At 43.3% G+C, this 25,022-nt stretch overlaps 1 protein-coding gene across 1 annotated transcript in view; it reads right to left on the bottom strand.

Moving 5' to 3' along the window:
* The window catches only part of CTNND2 (catenin delta 2), an 861,592-nt gene that overhangs the window by 453,709 nt on the left and 382,861 nt on the right, over window positions 1–25,022 (bottom strand). The window lies entirely within an intron of this gene.

Here is a 25,022-nt window from a genome sequence, read left to right as displayed (position 1 = left end):
TAGCCAAGCCATGGCCAATAATAATAAATCTTAAGTGTACTGCATTGCATAAATAATACCATAACAAGCATGAATGCTGAAGAAAATAGCCACCAGACACCACAGCTGACTCAGAAAAAAACCATAGGCCCACTGAAAGCACCTTCAGCTCTAAAAAATCCACAGCCCTACTGCAAGCACATTTGGCCCTTAACAGTGCAATCTTATACATCTCTACTCAAAAGTAGGGCTCATTGAATTTAATGGGGTTTACTCCCATGTAAGTGGTTACAGGATTGCAGCCTTACCAAATGTTTTTTGGTTTGTTTTAAACAAAGAGGGATACAGGCCGAGGAACAAATACATTTAAATACCACTGCCTCCCCATAAGCACTCCCATTTCCCCAGGCTACAAGGCATGGAACTAAAACTGGATGTTTGTTAAACAATAATAAAAACATTCAGGAAATACTAGCAGTGTGTTTCTGTCTTTATTTCTTTTTAAAATCATACATGAAGCTACATAAATCATTGAACGTACATCACCTTCAACAAGTATCTCTTTGTTTTCTCACCCTTCTCTTCTCCTCCTTCTGAAATGTTAGGTCTGTCCAGAATGGTGCTAGCTGCTACTGCTAGCACACTTTGTTAGGTTTTTTTTTTTTACAGACAGAGAGAAATCCTTCTCAAATAATTAGTCCATCCCGACCCATTAGACCAGGGGTAGGCAACCTTTGAGGCTCCACTGGCACATTTAGAATTTTGAAGAAATGTCATGGGCACCACCGCAAAATTGGCTGCTGCAGGGGTGTGACTGGTACTTGGGGGTTTTTTTTGGGGGGGGAGGTAGGGAATGCAGAATCACTCTACACATGCGCACACACACGCACACACACAGCGCAGACCAGAAAAATATCACCCATGGTAAAGAAGGGATACTTGTTTGGGGGTGTGTGTGGAATGCAGAATCACTCATTCAGACACTCACTCATGTCAAAGAAGGAGTACTGCGTTTCTTTTTCTGGTGGGGGGTATTCTACTCATCCCTCCTCTCCCTCTCTCTCTCCCTCTCTCTCTCTCTTTCCTGGAAGAAACCAGGCCAGCCAGGTCTACAAGGAAAATTGCTCTTACTCTGCACCCCCACCATATTCAGCCAAGAGCTGCTGCTGCTGAATTTTCTCCCCTTGCTTGTCCTCCTCCATGCCCCTCAGAAAGAACTTTCCCACCACCCTGGCACGTTCTCCTCCTCCATCCTGCCCCCCCCCTGCTTTGCTGGCACTGCTGCCAAACTTTCTGCCCTTAGTTTTCCATCACCCACACTCACAGAAGCTGCTGCTGTGTCTCTGTAACTCTCTGTCTCCTCTCCCCCGCCCGCCCCACCTGCACAGTCCAGGCTCCAGTCATTTGCTGTGGTGAGTGAGATGAGGTGATTTTTAAGGCTGGCTGAGGGTTAGGGTTACTATTCTAAACCCCCAGCAGCTTCACATAGATGTTAAATAACATCAGGGAGAGGACAGAACCCTGTGGCGCCCTGCAAGTCAGCAGCCAACCGTCTGAAGTCTCCTCCCACAGAGCTACCCTCTGGTACCTGCCAGAGAGGAAGGAACAGAACCACTGTAATATGGTGTCCCCTATGCCCAACCCCTCCAGGGAGTCCAGGAGGATACTGTAGTCAACGATATCAAAAGCCACTGAGAGATCGAGAAGAACAAGGAAGGAGCATTTGCACCTATCCAGAGTCCTTCCCATATCATCCACCAAGGCGACCATGGCCGTTTCTGTCCCATACCCAGGCTGGAAGCCCGATTGAAATGGTTCAAGATAATTGGCTTCTTCAAAGTGTGCCTGCAACTGCAACGCCACCACCTGCTCAATCACCTTGCCCCCAAAAGGCAGATTCGAGACTGGGCAAAAGTTGTTCAAGTCTTGGGGATCCAATGAGGGCTTCTTTAACAGTTGTCTTATCACTGCCTCTTTGAGGGCTGATGGCATCACTCCCTCCATGAGGGAGGCATTCACCACCACCCTGATACCCTCCCTAAGTCTCTCCTTGCAGCTCATAATGAGCCAAGATGGGCAAGGATCAAGTAAGCAGGTGGTCGGCCGTAAAGATGAAAGCACCTTGTCCGCTTCCTCAGAAGGAAGAAGCTGGAACCAATCCCACACAACTGGTCTGCCACTGGTTGCCCCTTGTTCCTAACTGTACCTACAGTGCACAGGATAGCACTCCTGATCCGGTCAATTTTATTTGCAAAGTGCTTCGCGAACTCATCACAGGAGGCCTTAGAATGCTGCATTGGTTCCGGACCACTTGGAACAGCTTCCTGGGACAGCACTCTGAGGATGCGATAGAGGCAGTATAAACATTCTTTTTTGTTGCTCTTATAGCTACATGGTAGGCTGAAGCTGCAGCTCTAACCCATGTCCGATCATCTTCAGAGCGAGATTTCCTCCACCAGCACTCTAGCTGTCTCACCTCCCACTTCAGAGCTTGCAACCATGGGGTGAACCACAGTGCAGTCTGAGCTCTGTTTAGGGGGAGAGGGCATTTTGGAGCCACACGGTCCAATGCCCCAGTGATTGCGACATTCCAGCCATCCACCCACCAGGGTCTTGACCAAGCGGCTGTTTGCATGCTCCAAAGAATCCCCAAGCGCAGTCTGGAATCCATTTGGATCCATAAGACACCAGGGGCAGAACATCTTAATGAGTCCTCCACCCTTTTGTAGGGGTGTCCAACCCCACCAGGTAGTGATCTGACCATGACAAGGGGGTGGTGGATATACCCCTGATTTCCAGATCACACCACACCTCTCCAGAAACAAACACAAGGTCTAACTACATGGGTGGACCCAGTTGGAATAGGGTGCAGCTTCCAGGAAGTCAGGGTCTCCATGAAGTCCAAAGGCACCCCCATGAGGATGGCCTCCGAATGTACACTGAAGTCCCCCAACACCAACAAACTGGTGCACATGCACATCAAAGACCACCTCAAGCACCTCAGCCAGGGAGTCTGTCATGCAGTGGGGTGGACATTACACAAGCAGAATCCCCAGACAGCCCTTCGGGCCCAACCTCCAGTACATGCAGTCAACAACCCTAGTCTCCCAGAGAGGGAGTCTGGTGAGGACCAAGGACTCCCTGTAGATAACAGCCACTCCCCTTCCCTGACCCCCAGCTGCTGCGCATACAAAAATCCAGCCAGGCAAATGGCCACAAGAGTGGGAGCAGTGGCCTCGTCTAGCCAGATCTCCGTAATACATGCCAAGTCCACACCCTCATCCAGGAACATGTCATGGATGAAAGATGTTTTATGGGCAATGGACCTGGAATTACATAGGCATGGTGGAGAATTCTGCCACGGATCTTGGTGAGGCCGAATGCGCTGGATGCCTCCGAAATCTGTGGCGGAACGAAGCCCCCCCGCCCCCCACCCCGCGAAATGGGCCCGGAATGGAGCACCTACCTGCTGCCGTCCACACTGCATTGCGAATGGTGGCCGTGTCTGCGGCCGCCATTCGCTTCTTCCATATAGCCGTGATAGGCTACATAAATACTTACATAGCCTATCAGGGCTAACACAGGGCTAACACATTTGCGTCCCTGCGGAAGCCATGATAGGCTACGTAAATATTTACGTAGCCTATCACGGCAAAACTAAGGGAACGCAAATGGCGGTGGCTACAGCGGCAGCCATTTGCGTTCCCTTTTTTTTTTTTGCCATGATAGGCTACGTAAATATTTACGTAGCCTATCATGGCTAAAACGGGAATGCAAATAGCATAGGGGATGCCATTTGCATCCCTGCTTTAGCCGTGATAGGCTACATAAATATTTACGTAGCCTATCATGGGCCGGTGTAGGGACGCAAATGGCGTCCCCTACACAGGACACCATTTGCGTCCGCACCAGCGTGGCAGTGGCTGGAGGCCCTGCTGCGGGTTGGCCCGGCCAGCGGCTCCACGGCCTGGCTGTGGAGAGGAGCCAGCCGGGCAGGATTCCGGGGGGGAGGAACAGATCACCTCCCCCCCGTCGAGGATTCCGGGGGGAGGAACGGATCGCCTCCCCCCACCTGTGGAACCTGGCGGAGCCAGGTAAGCAGGGTTTTGTACACCCCTAGAATTACACTGAGAGCCAGTGTGGTGTAGTGGCAAGAGTGTTGGACTTGGAGCTGGGAGATCCGGGTTCTAGTCCCCACTCGGCCATGGAAGCTCACTGGGTGACTTTGGGCCAGTCACACACTCTCAGCCCAACCTACCTCACAGGGTTGTTGTTGTGAGGATAAAATGGAGAGGAGGAGGATAATGTAAGCCGCCTTGGGTTCCTTGCAAGAGGAAAAAAGGCGGGATATAAATGCAATAATAAATAAATACATAGCAGTAGATGAAGGCCAGAGGATGGAGGCACGCATCCTCCAGCCATCCTTTGGCTCTGGACAGGCCTGGAACAGGGGACAGATATTACGCATCTCTCCCCTGTTCCCCTTCCCTGGCATGGCCTGCCCCTAGTTCTCTGCCAGCATCTGCCACCTAGCCTTGGTATGTTCTGGCCCCCAAAACTCCCCCCACTGCCTCTGCCAGGTGGACGTATGCCTCCCTTGCTTCTGCCTATCAGGTGAGCACCCCACCCCTAAAATCACAAACACAACCCCAAAGCCCACCACCCACCAACAATTTTTAAAAGCTACAACCCAGGCCCTCTGCTCCCTTGTGGCTTCCCTGAGTGGTTCACCCAAGTTATAAGCCTTGCAGGGTCAACCGAAAGCTGTGTGTTCTTTCTAGCAGGGAGGGGTGGAGCGAGCTCTCTGCAGCTTCTCCCTCTCTGGCTGATGTATAGGACCAGGTTGGCCTCCCTCCCGCCCCGTGATGATGTTCTTCCTGAGAGGCAAGAGGTGCAGCCTCCCAGTGGCCCTCGATTCTCCAGCCAATGGATGAGGCCAGAGTCTTCCCTTCCTTCCAGCTCAGTGCATGTGTGTTATTAATGTTAGGGGAATTATTTACACTAGTTCCAGAGCTGATACAAATGTCCACCTGTGTTGGGGGTGTGGCTGAGGACTTTGGATCCTTCTCCAATCTGCTCTGCTATGCTAATACACTCAATCCATCTTTGTTTTTACCTCTCTTGACATCAGAGCTTTGACATCTGGGGGTGGGGGGAGAGGTAACCATGGGGCTGGGGCAAGGTATCCAAGGTTGGATCTCCCCCTCTGAGGGTGGACCTCCCTCTCCACCCTCTGAAGGGAAGAACCGATTTATTCTATGGCCCATGCAATGCCCTCCCAAGGGCCATAGGATTGCATTTTAATTCTCTGCGATTCATCAAAGTAAACCTTTTATTATTTACACTTTTTGCATATTGTTATTTGTCAAAGTGGAAAAACATGCCTTTATTCAATAAAAAAATCTGATAAATTACAATAACACCACCCCAAATACCCAAAGGAAAATATCTCTTATAACCCAATATTAAGGGCTACTGTCCCAGCATGAATAGGAAAAGTGTTATTATTTTCCCAAATAAAAATTTGTTCTCAAACAACTTGCACTATTTGATTTGACCTACTTAGTCCTTATTCACAACTGAGATTGTGGGAGTATTAAAAAAACATGTATGCATACAGCTGGTTATGGATTAGTATGAGAAAATTGGCTGACCACAGGGTGAAGGTTAAGTGACCCAATTCTATTCTCAGTTACATTACAATAAATCCTGGGAAAAATCACACAAATTAAAAACTTCATGAGTTCAAAGGTGAAATAGTTCCTTTATTATTCATACTTCAACCATGTTAGAAAATTATTTTGCAAATTGGGTTTATAGCAATACTTCTGTTCTTTCTAGGATTCCATCCCAGCATCTCCCTAAGCCTCCTACTTTTCAGCTCCTTCTTACCTTCCTAGCAGCTTTCTGTGGACTGCGTTCTGATCTTTATAAAAATAGATTGATGGATTCACATCTGTCACTGCAATTACAACCTAATCCTTTTTAGGTTTAGTACAGTCCACTTAAATGAATAACCATTTAATGAAAAGACTTGTTCAAAACATGATGACAGATCTAAGCCAACATATATCAGATTTGTGCTGTAAAGAGAAAACACATTCTACACACTTCAAAGACTATGATATTTTGCTGAAACCATTTACAGCTCTAACTTCAGAGGCTGATCCCCTGCCCTCCCCTCTCAAATTCCTCTATAAAAACATGGGATAGTGGATTATATTTGAAATGCAAAATGTCTTTATAATACTTATAGTGGACAACTGCTTAGACCAAAACTAGCAACACTTTGTCATGACTGGAGCTTTTATATAATATAATTGGCTCATATCAGACAAAAATACAAATTTGTCACTTTTGTCAATATCAGGCTCATCAATATGGAAGACTGCATTTTTGCTTGTTCCTTGCAAGCAGGATCCAGTGAATGTAATGTGCATTAAATACTCTGATAAAGGGAATATAATACACCATATTTTGTGTGCTCCATTTATGCAGTTGAAATTAACAACATGAAAAGAGGGGCGTTATGCAGAGCAACTTGTCACTTTTGCCCTTCCTTCCACTGATTAACTGTAAGTAATTTCAATGCAGTTTGTACTAGAAGTTTGCAGTGATTTATTTATTTATTGCATTTATATCCCGCCTTTTTTCCTCTTGCAAGGAACCCAAGGAGTATGTACATTATGTACCAAGGGTTTTGATGAGGCAGTTGGGCTTCCTGCACTACTACCCCTGAGAACTAGCAATATAGCATGCATTGGGCTGCTTTTCATATCCCTCCTTTAAAAATACTGTGTTTATTATTGATAGCAGAATGTCCAATGAATGGTTTAAATATATGTGGAAGAATACCTCTCCTCTACGGTACCCCGCATCTCCCTTTTTCTTCATCATTTGGTAAACCCCCTAAAGAATGTGCAATTGCATGCATGCCCTGACTGCAGTTGTGTTGCTTGTTGGTTGTCTTTGCATGCCTACATTTATTTCAGCCTGACCATTATTTTCCATTTCCTTTAGACCTGGCAATTATTGCCCCTGGACCCCTCTTGGCATGGATACATCCCCCACTTCCTTCTCTCTAAATTTTTAATATATTGATTAGTAATCATTTCTTATTATAAGTCATGCTGGATCAGACCAAAGGGCTATCTAATCTATCATTATGTACATTCAGTGGCCACAAGCAGGACATGAACACAGAAGCACCCTCACATTGCCACTGATAGCCTTGTTCTTGTTTATTTGGTCAGTCTCTTCCAACTCTTCGTGACTTCATGGACCAGCCCACGCCAGAGCTTCCTGTCGGCTGTCGCCATCCCCAGCTCCCCCAAGGTTGAGTCCGTCAACTCCAGTATATCATCCATCCATCTTGCCCTTGGTCGGCCCCTCTTGCTTTTGCCTTCCACTTTCCCTAGCATCAGCATCTTCTCCAGGGTATCCTGTCTTCTCATGATGTGGCCGAAGTACTTCAGTTTTGCCTTTAATATCATTCCCTCAAGTAGCAGTCTGGCTTTATTTCCTGGAGTATGGACTGGTTTGATCTTCTTGCAGTCCAAGGCACTCTCACAATTTTCCTCCAGCACCACAGTTCAAAAGCATCTATCTTCCTTCGCTCAGCCTTCCTTATGGTCCAGCTCTCGCAGCCATAGGTTACTACGGGGAATACCATTGCTTTAACTATGCGGACCTTTCTTGTCAGTGTGATGTCTCTGCTCTTCACTATTTTATCAAGATTTGTCATTGCTCTCCTCCCAAGAAGTAAACATCTTCTGATTTCCTGGCTGCAGTCAGCGTCTGCAGTAATCTTTGCACCTAGAAATACAAAGTCTGTCACTGCCTCCACGTTTTCTCCCTCTATTTGCCAGTTATCAATCAAGCTGGTTGCCATAATCTTGGTTTTTTTGAGGTTTAACTGCAACCCAGCTTTTGCACTTTCTTCTTTTACCTTCGTCATGAGGTTCCTCAGCTTCTCCTCGCTTTTTCTGCCTCCTCTGCCTTTTCTAAACCCAGCTTGTACATCTAGCAATTCTCGTTCCATTTATTGCTAGAGTCTACCTTGCAAGATCTTGAGCATTACCTTACTGGCATGTGAAATAAGTGCCACTGTTCGATAGTTTGAACATTCTTTGGTATTTCCCTTTTTTGGTATGGGGATACAAGTTGATTTTTTCCAATCTGGTGGCCATTCTTGTGTTTTCCAAATTTGTTGGCATATGGCATGCATCACCTTGACAGCATCACCTTGCAAGATTTTAAACAGTTCAGCTGGGATAACATCATCTCCTGCTGCCTTGTTATTAGCAATGCTTCTTAAGGCCCATTCAACCTCTCTCTTCAGGATGTCTGGCTCTAGCTCTCTGACCACACTGTCAAATCTATCCCCAGTATTATTATCCTTCCTATACAGATCTTCCGTATATTCTTGCCACCTTTTCTTGATCTCTTCTGCTTCTGTTAGGTCCTTGCCATCTTTGTTTTTGATCACACCCATTTTTGCCTGGAATTTACCTCCGATGTTTCTAATGTTCTGGAAGAGGTCTCTTGTCCCTCCTATTCTATTATCTTCTTCCGCTTCCGCGCATTGCTTGTTTAAAAATAATTCCTTATCTCTTCTGGCTAATCTCTGGAATTTTGCATTTAATTGGGCATATCTCCCCCTATCACTGTTGCCTTTTGCTTTCCTTCTTTCTTGGGCTGCTTCCAGTGTCTCAGCAGACAGCCATCTTGCCTTCTTGTTTTTCTTTTTCTTTGGGACGTTTTTTTGTTGCCGCCTCCTGAACAATGTTGCGAACTTCTGTCCATAGTTCTTCCGGGACCCTATCTACTAAATCTAGTCACTTAAATCTATTCTTCACCTCCACTGCATATTCATGAGGAATATTAGTGAGCTCATATCTAACTGACCTGTGGGTCTTCCTTGTTCTCTTTAGTCTGATTCCAAACTGTTTCCAGGTATTGCCTGTAATTCCAGGTGTTGTTTGACTACCCACCTTAGCATTCCAATCTCCTGTAATGAAAATAACATCTTTTTTGGGCATACTATCCAGTAGGTGCTGCAGATCCTCATAGAACTGATCTACTTCTGCTTCTTCAGCATCTGTGGTTGGGGCGTATATTTGGATAGACTGATAGCCTTATCTTCCATCAATTTGTCTAATTGCTTTCTAAAGCTATCCAAATTGGTGGCTATCACCACACCCTGTGGTAGCAAATTCCACTGTATGAAGAAGTACTTCCTTTTATTGGTTCTGAATCTCCTACCATTCTACTTTATTGGATAACCCTGGGTTAGAACATAAGAAGAGCCATGCTGGATCAGACCAAGGGTCCATCTAATCCAGCATTCTGTTCACAGTGACCGATCAGCTGTCAATGGGAAACCCACAAGCAGGACATGAGTGCAACAGCACCCTCCCGCCCATGTTCCCCAGCAACTAGTGTACATAAGCTTACTGCCTCTGAAACTGGAGGTAGCATATAGCCATCAGGATTGATAGCCATTGACAGCCTTCTCCTCAGGAATTTGTCTAACCCCCTTTTAAAGCCATCCAAATTGGTGGCCATCTCTTCCTCTTGTAGCAAATTCTGTAGTTTGAATATATGCTGTGTAAAGAAGTACTCCCTTTTATCTGTCCTGAATCTCCCACCAAATAGCTTCATGGGATGACACTGGGTTCTAGTACTATGAGAGAGGGAGAAAATGTCTCCCTATCCACATTCTCCACACCATGCATAATATTGTACACCTCTATAAAATCTCATCTTTTTTCCAAGCTAAACAATCCCAGCTGTTGTAACCTGCCCTCGTAGGGGAGCTACTCCAGCCCCTTGATAATTTTAGTTGCCCTTTTCTGCACTTTTTCCAGCTCTACAATATGCTTTCTTAAGGTCCAATGACCAGAACTATACACAATATTTCAAATGTGGTCGCACCACAGTTTTGTATAGGGGCAGTATGATATTGGCAGTTTTATTCTCAATTCCTTTCTTAATTATGCCTAACATGGAGTTTGCCTTTTTTACAGCAGCTGCACACTGGGTCAGCATTTTCATCGAACTGTCTACCACAAATCCAAGATCACTTTCTTGGTCAGTCACTGCTAGCTCAGTATAGCCCATTGGGTTATACTTGAAATTGAGGGTTTTTTGCCCCAGCGTGCATCACTTTACACTTGCTTACACTGAACTGCATTTGCCATTTCAATGCCCATTCTTCCAGTTTGGAGAGATCCTTTTGGAGTTCCTCACAATCCCTTTTTGTTTTAACCACCCTAAATAATTTGGTTTCATCGGCTAAGGTTGTGCTCCCTTTTGTTTTCCTCATTTGGGCAAGACTTTCATTTTCTGAAGGAAGCTCACTTTTTTTTAATAGCTTCTTTGACACTGTTCATTAACTATGCCGGTGACTTATTGGACTTGGTACGACCTTTCCTGACCTGGGGTATACATTTTAGCTGAGCTTCTATTATTGTGGTTTTGAGTAACCTCCAAGTATTTTGAAGGAATATAACCCTTTCAACTTTATTTTCACCAGTACCCTAATTTTGGAGGAGTTTTTTCTTTTTAAGTCAAATGTGACTCTGCTGGACTTCCTTGGAAATTTTCCACTTAAATATATGTATATTAAATCTGATAGCACTGTGGTCACTGTTTCCAAATTGGTTCAACAACATTTACATTTCATACTAGGTCCTGGGCAATACCACTTGGGATTAAATCCAGGGCCACTTCCCTTCTGGTCATTTCCATGACCAACTGTTCTAGGGCACAGTTGTTTAGGGCATCAAGGCATTTAATCTTGTCCTGACTGGAACATGCATTGATCCAGTCAATGTGGGGGTAACTGCAGTCTCCCATTACTACAATACTTCCTTATTTGGAAGCCTCCCTGATTTCATTTTCCATCTCAAGGTCACCATGAACATTCTGGTCTAGGGAATGATAGCATGTTCCTAGTACTACATTAGTTTTGGAGACCAGAATTGTCACCCACAGTACTTCTGTGGAACAGCCTACCCCTTTTAGGTGTTCTACTCTGCTTGACACTATGCCCTCTTTGACATATACAGAGCAAAACCTCCTCCAGTACTCCTTTCCCTGTCCTTCCTGTACAGTTTATATCCAGAAATGACTGTATCCCACTGGGTCCACCAGGTTTCCATAACGCCCACTATACAGTCAGGGCCAGAAATACTGGAACAAGGATAACTGTTTTGGCAGTTGGCTTCTGTACATCACCACATAGAAGTTGAAAGGAAACACACCCAGATGGGAGCGAAGTCAGGACTTCCAGCTGTAATTCAAGGGGTTTGACAAAAGTGGGGCACTAACCATTCAGGAAGGACAGCCAGTGGCATACACACACACCCATCATTGGGGGCTCATAAATAATGGAACGAATGGCTGACAAGCAGCTGCATGGCCAAGTGTGGCCTGTTTCCTGGGTGCCCCATGACCAATCAAGTAGATGAAAGGCCTGGAGGGGGTTCTGAGTGTTACATTTGCATTTGGTAGCTGTTCACTGGAACCCCCAACATGAGGTCCAAACAGGTGTCCATGTGAGTGAAGGAGGCCATCATTAGGCTGAGGAAACAACATAAACCCATCAGAGAGATAGCAAAAACAGTGCGAGTGGCCAACACAACAGTTTGGAACATCCTGAAAAAGAAGGAATTAACTGGCAAGCTCAGCAACAGCAAAAGGCCTGGAAGACCACGGAAGACACCTAAAGGGGATGACTGCAGAATTCTGCTCATGGTGAAGAGGAACCCTTTTAGCCAGGTCAAGAATGCTCTTGAGGAGGTAGGCATGTCACTGTCAACATCTACAGTCAAGAGGTGGCTTTATAAATGTAAATACAGAGGCGTCACAACAAGGTGCAAACCACTGGTAACGCTCAAGAACAGACATGCCAGATTAGCGTTTGCCAGCAAACACCTAAGAAAGCCTGCCCAGTTCTGGAATAAGATTCTTTGGACTGATGAAACCAAGATTAACTTGTACCAGAGTGATGGGAAGAGAAAAGTAAGGAGAAGGAAAGGAACTGCTCATGATCCAAAGCATACCACATCATCTGTCAAACATGGTGGAGGCAGTGTTATGGCAGGGGCATGTATGGCTGCCAATGGAACTGGGTAACTGGTGTTTATTGATGACCTGTCTGCTGATAAAAGGAGCAGGATGAATTCTGAAGTGTGTAGGGCTATACTTCCTGCTCAGATTCAGCTGAATGCTGCCAAACTGATAGGACGCCGCTTCATATTGCGGATGGATAATGACCCAAAGCATACAGCAAAAGCTACCCAAGAGTTTCTCCAGGCAAAGAAGTGGGATGTTCTTCAATGGCCAAGTCAGTCACCTGATCTCCACCCGATACAGCATGCTTTTCACTTACTGAAGACAAGACTGAAGGCAGAAAGACCCACGAACAAGCAGCAGCTGAAGGCAGCTGCAGTAAAGGCCTGGCAACGCATGTCGAGGGAGGAAATGCAGCATTTGGTCATGTCCATGGGTTCCAGACTTCAGGCAGTCATTGACTGCAAAGGATTTTCATCCAGGTATTAAAGGCGATCCTTAAGTTTGAAATTATGTTGGTTTGTTCCATTACTTATGAGCCACCAATGATGGGTGTGTGTGTATGCCACTGTCTGTCCTTCCTGAATGGTTAGTGCCCCACTTTTGTCAAACCCCTTGAATTACAGCTGCAAGTCCTGACTTTGCTCCCATCTGGGTGTGTTTCCTTTCAACTTCAGTGCGGTGGTGTGCAGAGGCCAACTGCCAAAACAGTTATCCTTGTTCCAGTATTTCTGGCCCTGACTGTATCTAGGCTCTCCTTTAAAACCAGGCATTCCAACTCTCTAGTATTATGAGAAAGGGAGACAAGGCTCTCCCTATCCCCTTTCTCTATACCATGCATAATTCTGTACACCTCTAGTTACTGACACCTACATACATGAGTGGCCTTGCTATAGTTTCTCTCTAGTCCTTAAGGAAAAATGGCATTTGGAGGATTTCTCGCATGCGGAAAATCACAGACAGAGCAAACCCAAACTCTTAACCTCACTTCCATATATGTCTGTCCTGGCTGGACTATAAAGTATTTCAGGAGCATTTTTAAATGTTTATATTTATACTTGCTCTGTAACAAAATAAGTGAGTAAAACATAAATAAAAAATACAATCAAATAAGTGATAGAATCAGAAAGAAAAAAACAAGCCCAACAACTATTATTGCAACTAATACAACAAGCACAAGAGTAATCGCTTAGAGCTAAATACACATCTGACATAAAAAGAGCCTTAAAAAATATTTCTATCAATATTTCAGTGAAGTTAACTTAATTTAAATGTTACAGACATTAAAACCTTTAAAAGCCTGAGAGAATAATAAAAAAAAGTCTTGCCTGGCTCAAAAAAGGTATCAATGTGGGTACCTGTTAGGCCTCCCAAAAGAGAGCATTCAATAACTGGGGGCCATTGCAGTAGAAAGTAGACGATTTATTTAGAAACGTGGAACAATATATCGAATATATTCCATTTTTATATAAAAGGCACTGAATGATACTGACTTTTCCCAGTGTAACCCAAAGAGATAATAGCTGAACACAGACCACTAACTGGGTCTAGCTCACTATTTTTATTGGATAAGCAGGAAAATACACACATTAAAATGAGAAAATGTCCCAAAATCTCAGCCTGTGAATGGGCAGGTGAATCTGAAGAATAACTGGATATTATATCTTCACTCTTCTTCATTCATATGTGTTACTTTGAAAAGTTGTGATTTTTTAAGATAATGGTATTCTTGATAGCTATACAGACTACAGGAAACTTCATTTTCCCCAAAGGCTCAGTTAAATCAATCATTTATACTTTAGATTCATTATTGGTCAAAATTTAGACAGTGTATAATGTTGGAGTCTGCTATGCAAAGTTAAAATTTCAAATGTAACTTTATTTTTAGGAAGATAAGACATTTATGAAATAATATGCTGAAGCTACAAATAATTACAGTAGATACTTTAGAACCAACATTATACAACAGATGGTCAACCATTCTTCTTCACTTTGAAAACATTTAAAAAATAGTGAAGAATCTATTCCTCAAGCAGAAACTTTTTTTTAATAAACTCCTAAGGGAGCTTTATACATCTGAAATGTAATCATTTCCCAGATGCTTGGCAAAATCAGTTTCAAAAGAGATGTGCAATGCATGTAAAAATGATGTTCTGGAAGTATCTCTCCAAACTAAAACTGCTCTTCATTGATCTCCTTCAATTCAAGGTTTCTTTGGGTGACATGTCATTTGGGCTATACCTTTTTCCCCAAGAAGAATGCAAAGCAGCTTCCCAAGAAGAGAACAGTTCTAAGGCTGGCTGCAAAAGGATTCTGCTAACTCAACACATATACTCTTGAAAGATCGTCAACATCTTGTTCCTGTTTAGCATCCTGTCATCTTATAGCAGTTCTGGAAAAAAACCCACTCAAATTCAGCCTGTGTTAACGATATCAACACTTGATATCACCCATGACACTTCTCACAGACTTTAAGAGTCCCTCTTGGGTTTTAAAAAGTACCAGGTCAGACAGAAGCCTTTGCCAGAGCAATACCCTGTGCTTCCCAACCTGCTGACCATGTGCTACTCCCAACTGTCTTCCTCATGTACTGAGTAGTTGCAACTGGGCCAAAGCCCCACTCAGCCATGAAGCTTTCTTGGTGGCCTTGGGCAAGTCACTGCCTCTTACAACTGAGCTGAACATTTTAAAAAAAAATGGATCAAATTTGCGGTCTGTGGGATCTGAGTTTCCCCATTTATCTTTTTCTTGTTACTGCTGGTGTTTGTTTGTATGGTCCCAGCAGTGATGGCAAGAACTGTGCTCTTTAATGCTGCTCAGTACCATTTTTCTTTACAATTCCTGCAGAAAATGCCAGTGTGTCGTGAAGCCAAATCAGAGGGCTGAAGCAGCTAGCAACCGTGAAGAAAAACAGGGCCCAGCAACAGATAGAAACATGAATGCTGCCTATGGTCAGTATGGAACACTTTGCCCCTATTTGTTTTCCCTCCTTAAAAATCACTGAAATGGTCCACCAACTTCTCAGTCTGCAAATGGGGTGGCACAGTTCGGGGAGCCATTTTGGCTCAGCTATACTGTCTTGGTATTGAAAGGATTAAATAAGTTAACCACATATACACTGGCTTGAGCTCCCTGGAGAAAGAGTGGGATAAATGTATGACAAACATAGTATGATAAATTGAAGGGCCATGCAGATGAATATAATTTAAAGGATGCAGAGCCCAAACTGTTTGTAGCTCTGAGGATAAAAAAAAAAAAAGGCACCTTATAACCAGAAGGTAAGAGGGAGCCTGTGGTCTAGCCAGCTAGCGCAGGAATGGACAGGAAGTAGACTGTGGAACACCACTGGGCCACTGACCTGTTTTTGATAGATGAAACTCTTGCATCTAGGCTCAACTGAACTTTGGTCTGATCTAGCAAAACATTTCTTAAAGTTCTTAAACAAGAGTGAACAGTCAGGATTAATAAACACAGGAAACTGCCTTAGGAACATAGGATGCTGCCTTATATGGAATCAGGCCATTGTCCATTGTCTTGCAGCAGCTCTCCATTGTTTCAGTTAGCCCAACCTGGAGATGCCAGCCCACCAAGAGCAGAACCTGTGACCTTCTGCATGCAAAGCAGGTGTTCTATCACTGAGCAATGGTCCCCCCCACAAGGGGGATTATGGATGACTTATACCTTAACTGCTGGACCCAACTGCTGGACTTGCTTTTATGAGTGTAGAACTAACGAGTGGACAACAGAGATAGCAGTTTTTAAAAACCATAGAACATATGAGACTGGTCAGCCTAGAACTACAGTATTTCTAGTAGAGGCTACAATACTGTATTTGCTATCTGGTTCAAACTTTATAGCAGTCACTGCCTCCTGCAGAAACACAAGTGACTGAGAGAGAAGTGAACACATGCAAAAAGATTGCCCAAGCATGTTGCATGAGAGATTAGTTTCTGACTGGTTAAATTACTTCTGGGTGATATATATGAAAAAATTAGTAGTTAAATAGTTAACAGAGGATAATCTTCTATCTGCAATGCAAACACACCATCCAACCTATCTTTAAAAACTAAATAATGGCAGATCTATCAGAGCAGCTAAACCAAGTCAAATATTAGCATTAGCCTTGAAAAGTTCTGGAAAAGTTATTATGACTACAACAGTTTTAATTAATTATCACTCCCTGAATTTGTTTTTTAAAAAACCCTCTGAAATCTCTAAACATTGCTACATTTGACACCCTATGAATGGAAAAATGGATAATCATAGAAACACTAAATAGCATCTATCCTATTTGTAATCCATACATTCTCACTAAAGGTTGGAATTATATGCATTGTATACCCCTTGCCTAAGACACTGAAAATGTCCTCTCTCTAAAGCATGAATCACTGGCAACAGTAATAATCACACTGCATTTTACATTTATGCTGCTGTATTTCAAGGCTATCCACCCCTGCCTGCCCCTGCTGTTTAAAACTATGCCAAGATACTATGCTTCCATTTTCCTACTTCACTCTGTCCATGCCTCCTGTTCACTGGACAATTTATGGGAGCAAAATGTAGAGCAGTGTAACAATACAAAACACTATGAGACCTCAAAAAACAAATGCTTCTCCAAGAACCTAGTAAGTTATTGCCCATAGGAAGCTATGCAGGCCATCAGAATCCCAGGCATGTACATACAGAGGTCACCTACTATTGGACTTCTCTGGCTTGCCATATATTTTCTAACTAATTAATGAGATTTCATGTTTGCCATCAGCTATAAGAGGCACAGCACTTCTCTACCTATTTGTTGTTGTTCAGTCGTGTCCGACTCTTCGTGACCCCATGGACCATAGCACGCCAGGCCTTCCTGTCCTGCGCTCTCTCCCGGAGCGTGCTCAAGTTCATATTCATTGCATCCGTGATGCTATATAGCCATCTCATCCTCTGCCGTCCCCTTCTCCTTTTGCCTTCAGTCTTTCCCAGCATCAGGGTCTTTTCCAGGGAGTTTTCTCTTCGCATTAGGTGGCCAAAATATTTGAGCTTCAGCTTCATTATCTGTCCTTCCAATGAGCACTCAGGGTTGATTTCCTTTAGGATGGACTGATTTGACCTCCTTGCAGTCCAGGGCACTCGTAAGAGTCTTCTCCAGCACCACAGTTCGAAAGCATCAATTCTTCGGCGCTCAGCCTTCCTTATAGTCCAGCTCTCACAGCCATACATTACTACTGGGAAAACCATAGCTTTGATTAGACGGACCTTTGTCGGCAAGCTGATGTCTCTGCTTCTTACTATGCTGTCTAGGTTGGCCATAGCTTTCCTCCCAAGGAGCAAGCGTCTTTTAATTTCATGGCTACAGTCACCGTGTGCGGTGATCTTGGAGCCCAAGAAAGTAAAATCTGTCACTGCTTCCATTTCTTCCCCTTCTATATGCCAGGAAGTGATGGGGCCAGATGCCATGATCTTCGTTTTTTGAATGTTGAGTTTCAAACCAGCTTTTGCACTCTCCTCTTTCACCCTCAACAAGAGGCTCTTGAGATCCTCTTCGCTTTCTGCCATTAGGGTGGTATCGTCTGCATATCGGAGGTTGTTGATAATTCTCCCAGCAATCTTAATTCCGACCTCTGATTCATCCAACCCGGCGTTTCTCATGATGTACTCTGCATATAAATTAAATAAGCAGGGCGACAATATGCAGCCTTGTCGTACTCCTTTCCCAATTTGGAACCAATCGGTTGTTCCATGTCTGGTTCTGACTGTTGCTTCTTGACCCTCGTACAGGTTTCTCAGGAGACAGGTAAGGTGGTCTGGTACTCCCATCACTTTAAGAATTTGCCACAGTTTGTTGTGATCCACACAATCAAAGGCTTTAGCGTAGTCAATGAAGCAGAAATAGACGTTTTTCTGGAATTCTCTTGCTTTCTCCATGATGCAGCGAATGTTGGCGATTTGATCTCTAGTTCCTCTGCCTCTTCGAAACCCAGCTTGTACTTCCGGTAGTTCTCGGTTCGCATACTGCTGAAGCCTAGCTTGTAGGATTTTGAGCATCACCTTGCTGGCATGTGAAATGAGCGCAATTGTGCGGTAGTTTGAACACTCTTTGGCGTTGCCCTTCTTTGGAATTGGAATATAAACTGACCTTTTCCAGTCTTGTGGCCACTGTTGAGTGTTCCAGATTTGTTGGCATATTGAATGCAGCACTTTAACAGCATCATCTTTTAGGATTTTAAATAGCTCGGCTGGAATACTGTCATCTCCGCTAGCTTTGTTGTTACTAATGCTTCCTAAGGCCCACTTGACTTCACTCTCTAGGATGTCCGGCTCAAGTTCAGTGACCGCACTCTCATGGCTATCAGGGACATTCAGATCTTTCCTGTATAGTTCTTCTGTGTATTCTTGCCACCTCTTCTTAATCTCATCTGCTTCTGTTAGGTCCCTGCCTTCTTTGTCCTTTATCATGCCTGTCTTTGCACAAAACGTTCCCTTGAGATCTCCAATTTTCTTGAAGAGATCTCTAGTCTTTCCCATTCTGTTGTTTTCCTCGATTTCCTTGCATTGTTCATTTAAGAAGGCCTTCTTGTCTCTCCTTGCTATTCTCTGGAACTCTGCATTCAGTTGGGTATATCTTCCCCTTTCTCCCTTGCTTTTCGCTTCCCTTCTTTCGTGAGCTACTTGTAAAGCCTCATCAGACAGCCACTTTGCTTTCTTGCATTTCTTTTTCTTTGGGATGGATTTCGTTGCTGCCTCCTGAACAACGTTACGGACCTCCGTCCATAGTTCCTCAGGCACTCTGTCTATCAGGTCTAATCCCTGAAATCTATTCCTCACCTCCACTGTATATTCATCAGGGATATGATTTAGGTCATACCTGAACGGTTTAGTGGTTTTCCCGACGTTCTTCAATTTAAGACGAAATTTTGCAAGAAGCAGCTCATGATCTGAGCCACAGTCAGCTCCAGGTCTTGTTTTTACTGACTGTATGGAGCTTCTCCATCTTTGGCTGCAAAGGACATAATCAATCTGATTTCGATATTGACCATCTGGTGACGTCCATGTGTAGAGTCGCCTCTTGTGCTGTTGGAAAAGAGTGTTTGCTATGATCAGCATGTTCTCTTGGCAAAACTCTATTAGCTTTTGTCCTGCTTCATTTTGTACACCAAGGCCATGCCTGCCTGTTATCCCAGTGATTTCTTCACTTCCTACTTTAGCATTCCAATCGCCTATGATGAAGAGGACATCTTTTTTTGGTGTTAGTTCTAGAAGGTGTTGTAGGTCTTCATAGAACCGATCAACCTCAGCTTCTTCGGCCTCAGTGGTTGGGGCATAGACTTGAATTACTGTGATGTTGAATGGTTTGCCTTGGATTCGTACTGAGATCATTCTATCATTTTTAAGATTGTACCCCAATACTGCTTTTCCCACCCTTTTGTTGACTATGAGTGCTACTCCATTTCTTCTAAGGGATTCTTGCCCACAATAGTAGATATGATAGTCACCTGAATTAAATTCGCCCATGCCTGTCCATTTTAGTTCGCTGATTCCCAAGATGTCGATGTTCAGTCTTGCCATCTCATGTTTGACCACCTCCAGCTTACCTTGATTCATTGATCTGACATTCCAGGTTCCTAAACAATATTGTTCTTTACACCATCGGATTTTCTTTTCACCACCAGACACATCCACAGCTGAGTGTCCTTTCGGCTTTGGCCCAGCCGCTTCACTCTTTCTGGCGCTACTTGGAAATACCCTCTGCTCTTCCCCAGTAGCATATTGGACACCTTCCGACCTGAGGGGCTCATCTTCCGGCATCATATCTTTTAGCCTTGTGATATGTTCCATGGGGTTTTCTTGGCAAGAATACTGGAGTGGGTTGCCATTTCCTTCTCCAGTGGACCACATTTTGTCAGAACTCTCTGCCATGACCTGTCCGTCTTGGGTGGCCCTGCACGGCATAGCTTATGGCTTCACTGAGTTACGCAAGCCCCTTCGCCACAACAAGGCAGTATATTTCTTCACTCAATGCAGTTCACAGTTAATCACCATTTTAAAAGAACCAAATTAAATGACTTCCTATGTGGAACAGCAACAATGGCAACTATTTATTTATTATTTATAAATAAACTAGGAGTGAGTTCTTCCATTTCCTACTAATATAAACAATACTCCAGCAAATGTCTTGGTTGCTCAGCACTTCGAAGGCAAAGGGACAAGTTTTTCCTTTGCTTCAGCTGTGTTCAGCTGCACTGGAAAAGGTGAAACTGATTAGCCTCCTGAAATCTCCAGGAATGTTAAATAGCTAACAAAAGTACAATGAATTAGTTTCCTGCTGTGAGAAGAGGGATAGGCATTGTGCTTTGAGGACTCAATTCCTCCCTGCCCCACAAGGGGCTTCCTTTCTGGCCCTCAACAAAATCTGTCCTACAACCTATCTCTTTGTTCAACAGCTCTGTCACTTTCTCCAACATGAACGGTTGAACCAAGACACAGGCAAAGAAAGTCTCTTTAACCTATCCTCCTTACCTTATTATGCAACTCATTCCTCTTTGCCTGTGTCTTGCCTCATGAACAGGAGACAGCAGCTGAGGTGCATAAGAGAAGAATTCTGATAGAGCCTTTGATGCTGTGCATAATAGGGAAAATGGGGGGGTGGTGGTGGTTATAATTCTTATTGGAGCTGCGTGCAAATGGCCTTTTGAAATTCTCCACTCTATTTGTGGGCAGAGAAATTGGGGGGACAATTTCACTGAATTTCTCCAGGGGGAGGAGAAATTCTCCAACAGTTTCTTACCGATAGGGCTCACCTTTGGCAGGGGTTGTAGTACAGCTTCTTTCTTGTTTTGGAAAGGGGTTGGGGGGGGAGGGGTTGTGCTACTACTGCAAGTGGTGACAGCATCAACTGTGTTGGCAAGCTGGCCCCCATTTAATACCCACAACAATGCAGGTGTGAGCAGGGGGCAGTGCTGTGTCCAGCTCCAGGGAAGAAGTAGAGCTACTCCTGTGCCAAAATCTGTCCTCCAATTTCCTGAACATTTTCTTTGCCCATGAAAGAGGCTTCCATCATTCTGCCTCATTCTCAGGATGTTTTATAATTTTTATGGCGTTTTGAGCTTACTTCGTCACGGCAAGCTGGCCAAGGGTGCTGTGTGTGTGTGTGTTCTTTCTATTACACATCTCTCCATTGCTCTGCAGCCCCCAGGCTGCCTGTACTTCTCCACCTGAAAAAGCCCTGCTGGAGGAATTATGGTATGTTCCCCTGGGCTCTGACTGAAGTGTGGGAAACTGAGGAGGCTCCAGGCTGCTGGAGAGATGATTGCCCAATGTAAAACAGGACATTCACGCACGCCCATGGCCACCTCCTAAGTAAGGTAAGTACAAGAAACCCAAACCCAACCCATGAGAATTTCTCCGAAATTTTCTTCACCACTGAATTTCTTTTTGAAAGCAATTTCTTTTCTATCAAACTGACTGAGAATGGTTGAAACAGATGTGGGAGAAATTTTTGGCACAGCACTAGTTATTATTATTAAAATGTCTTAGGGAGCTGCCTCCAAACTCAGAGGGGACCTCCTATCCAGTGCAGGGCGGGTGGAGTGTGGAGGGGATCTCTGCCTCCATGCTCCGGTCGCTCTGCATTTGCAGCTAGATGGGTGATTTCAGCTGTCTAGCCGCAGCAGTTTGGAGCGGGGGGGGGGGGATGACAACGCATAGGAAGCATTGTACCGGCCCTTCCAAGGTCCCCACCTCTATTAATATTATTCAGTAATAGTAATAATAGTAGTACGTATATACTGCTTAGTATAATAACATCTCTAAGCAGTTGCTCTGTAAGCTCCAGGACTCTTGTCTTTACAGACAAAATGATGGAAAACTGACTCTAGTACCTCCCGCTTCTTGAAACATGAACACAATAGAACAAGATGTTTTGAATGGTCTCTATTAAAAATCTAGATGTTAAGAGATTCAGATAATTATTCCTGATCTGAAACAAAAAAAGGTAAGTACTTACTATAACTGGAAAATATAACTATGCAGTAATCATATATTAAATCTGACTTCAATTATTTTTTTATTGAAAGCCTCAGTGTTAGTTTGTAAAAACCACTACTAACAATATTTTTTTGTTGCTTTCATAGACATGGCCTGATGTTTACAAAGACTTAAAGATGAACTCTCTGTATACCAAAGATGGATTATTTTGACACTTGATTGGTTTCAGTCAGCTATAAGGTTTTAGCAACTAAAGTTTGACAGATGAGCTTCTTATCTAATACTGTTTCTCTGCAAGACAACTATTCCTGGACTTAGTTATTTTTCCACACATACCTATAAGAGTTATGTAGGAATTTTAACAGGTGCTAGTTCCTCATGAAGAAGTGAGGTAGAAGCAGCATGCATCAGGGTCTCCTCTTTTTCACAAGTCTTAAAAGTACAGGATTTACCTGCCTTCTTTTGCATCTTCTCACTCTATCTGCACTTTCATTACTATTTTGTGTCTTTGTAATTCAATGGTTTTGAGTGCTACAACTACCCAGAGTTGTTCTGAGATTGGAAAAGTATGTGTCTCTATGAGTACATGTATGTGGTTATGAAGTGCAACCATCTATTCTCCCCACCTGCCAATGATTTTTGTGGTATCATGCAAACCAACTCTTGCATGACTTAAATGTGTTTTGTCACAGTTGTTATAGCTGACTCATTAGCCAAGATATTCCTACCTCTCAGAAATCTAAAATCAAAGACTGAACAGGCAAATACAGGATCTCTAATTGAACTCAGAGATTTGAGAACTTACTGTTCGTAAAAACATGTTAAAAGCAAATAATTATTGAATTATAGCTAGAACTTTACATGTCAACCAGGATTACAGAGCTGTTTCCATTAAACTAGATACATTTTGATAAAAGAAAAGATATCCACCAAGATTTTTACACAGCAAAAAACAAGTAATCAGGGAGATAGGATATAAAGAATGTAAGAGTATCATGTCTTCAAAAATGATTACGTTTCTTCTGCTAAATTCCTTCTAAGTAGCTGTGAGACAAAACATTCAAAAGTATGTTAATAATTAAATAATAATAATTTAGTCATTTACTAATGTCTTGCTGGGGAAATTGTGTTAGTTGATTAGCACAAACCAATTTTAGATTTCTGAATTTTAAAAATGTTGAAAATACAATCTGCCGAAAAGAAAAATAGTTACAATAAGTGCATGTACACATTACCTAGAAGTTATGCTTCTTACAGTGGAATCTACATAAGCTAGAAATATGTTTCCCTTTCTTGAGGTTTGGAAGCACACAGCCCATCTTTCAACTAAAGTGTTTGAGATATTGAAGATTCCAGTCCTTCAATACAGAAAAGTCTTGCAACTGAAGTGCAGTTAGAGCTTTGAACTTTCAAATCTGCTGTTGAATACATCTACAGTTACACAGTTCACTAGAAGTACTTAATCACTACCTGATTTAAAAAAAAATAATCTACTGTCTGGCACATTCACATGATATTAAGTTATACAATTTTGATTAAAAAAATGGCTTGTGATATTATCCTTAAGAGAAGCTGTTTGTCTCAATGGCTTCCTATATTAGGGAACTAACATTATTCTGCTACTATTTTTGCATCTCCTGCAAAGCAGTTAAGAACACTCACAGAGGCTCATCTTGGTTATTCAGAAATGTCCTATTGGGAAAGAAACTAAAGATGAAGACATTAAAGCAGTGAGGAAGCGCTGAAAGCATCCTTACTACTTTCATCTCAAAGGGTACCTGTTAATCTCCAGAGCTGGGCTCTGGTGGGTGGGAGAGCAGGGAGAAAGGAATGGTTCTGCTAGATTTAAACAGAAGCTCGCTGTGCGCAGCACTGACCAGCTGGATCTGATAATGTCAACAGACAAGCCACTTTCCTCACATTTTCCATTTAAAAATATAAGTTTAATGGTTTTAATTAATAAGGCAGTAAATGAATGGATAAATGGATGGATGTTCATGTGGTGTTCAAGAAAAAAAAGGACATCAAGTCTGTAAAAAAAAGCAGGGGGGACTGAAGGATGTTCCAGCGTTAGAGCTGCTGGTGTGCATGTCTGTCATTTCAGCTGCAAAGGTAGGAAAAGAAACACCTTCCCACCACTGCTTACAGATTCACTGTGAGCTGTTTTCAGATTATACCTGTAGTTGTACTTGGAAGTACACTCCTGTGCCATACAAAAAGTACAAATTAATATTTCTTGATACAAGAGTACAGACCATAAGGAAGCTGGTGCAATATCGTGCAGTGGGGTTAAGACCAGGACTGTTTCCCACCTGATTGTCTATCCTGGGCTTCTTTTTGTTTTAGGAATAGCAACTGTAAGGGGTGGTAATCTGTATTGGGACTGTGGTGCCGGAGGAGGGGGGTTGATCTCTTCGATGTAATTTTTCTGCCAAAATCCTCCCAAACTGTGATTTGCTCATGGAAGTCCCATTTGTGGCAATGGCACCTTCAGGGGAAAATAGCAGCTGCCCAGCGGTGGCAGGGTGGGGATTTCAGCTTGAAAGTGGCATGGAGGGAAGAAGAGGGAATGACCTCCTGTACATGCTGCAGTCCTGATCCAGTTGCCTCTTCTCCTGTTGGCTGCTATTTCTAAAAGAAAACCAAGTGTGGGATAGACTATTACATGGCAAACGTATCATCCAGTTGCAGTCTCAGATGGGAATTTCCAGGTTCAGATCTCACCTGTTATGAATTCATTAGATCACCCTAGATAGAAATAAATAACAAATAAGTCCTATCACTCTCTCTTAGCACCTCCTGCATACATACAGAAATATGGGAACACCATCCCCAATCTTCCTTATAGGATTTATTTATTTAAAGTATTTATTGGCTGCCTTTCAGGGCAGAAGCCCTCCCATGGCAGCGTACAAACAATAATACACATAAAACCCGTACGATATTAAGAACAATAAAAACACAATAAACATAGTTAAGAATACAATAAAAAC

The sequence above is a fragment of the Heloderma suspectum genome, chromosome 4 (assembly GCF_057233095.1).
Source record: "Heloderma suspectum isolate Gila_16-S chromosome 4, 16-S_ref, whole genome shotgun sequence".
Classification (NCBI taxonomy): Eukaryota; Metazoa; Chordata; class Lepidosauria; order Squamata; family Helodermatidae; genus Heloderma; species Heloderma suspectum.
This window is presented reverse-complemented; position numbering and strand designations above follow the sequence as displayed.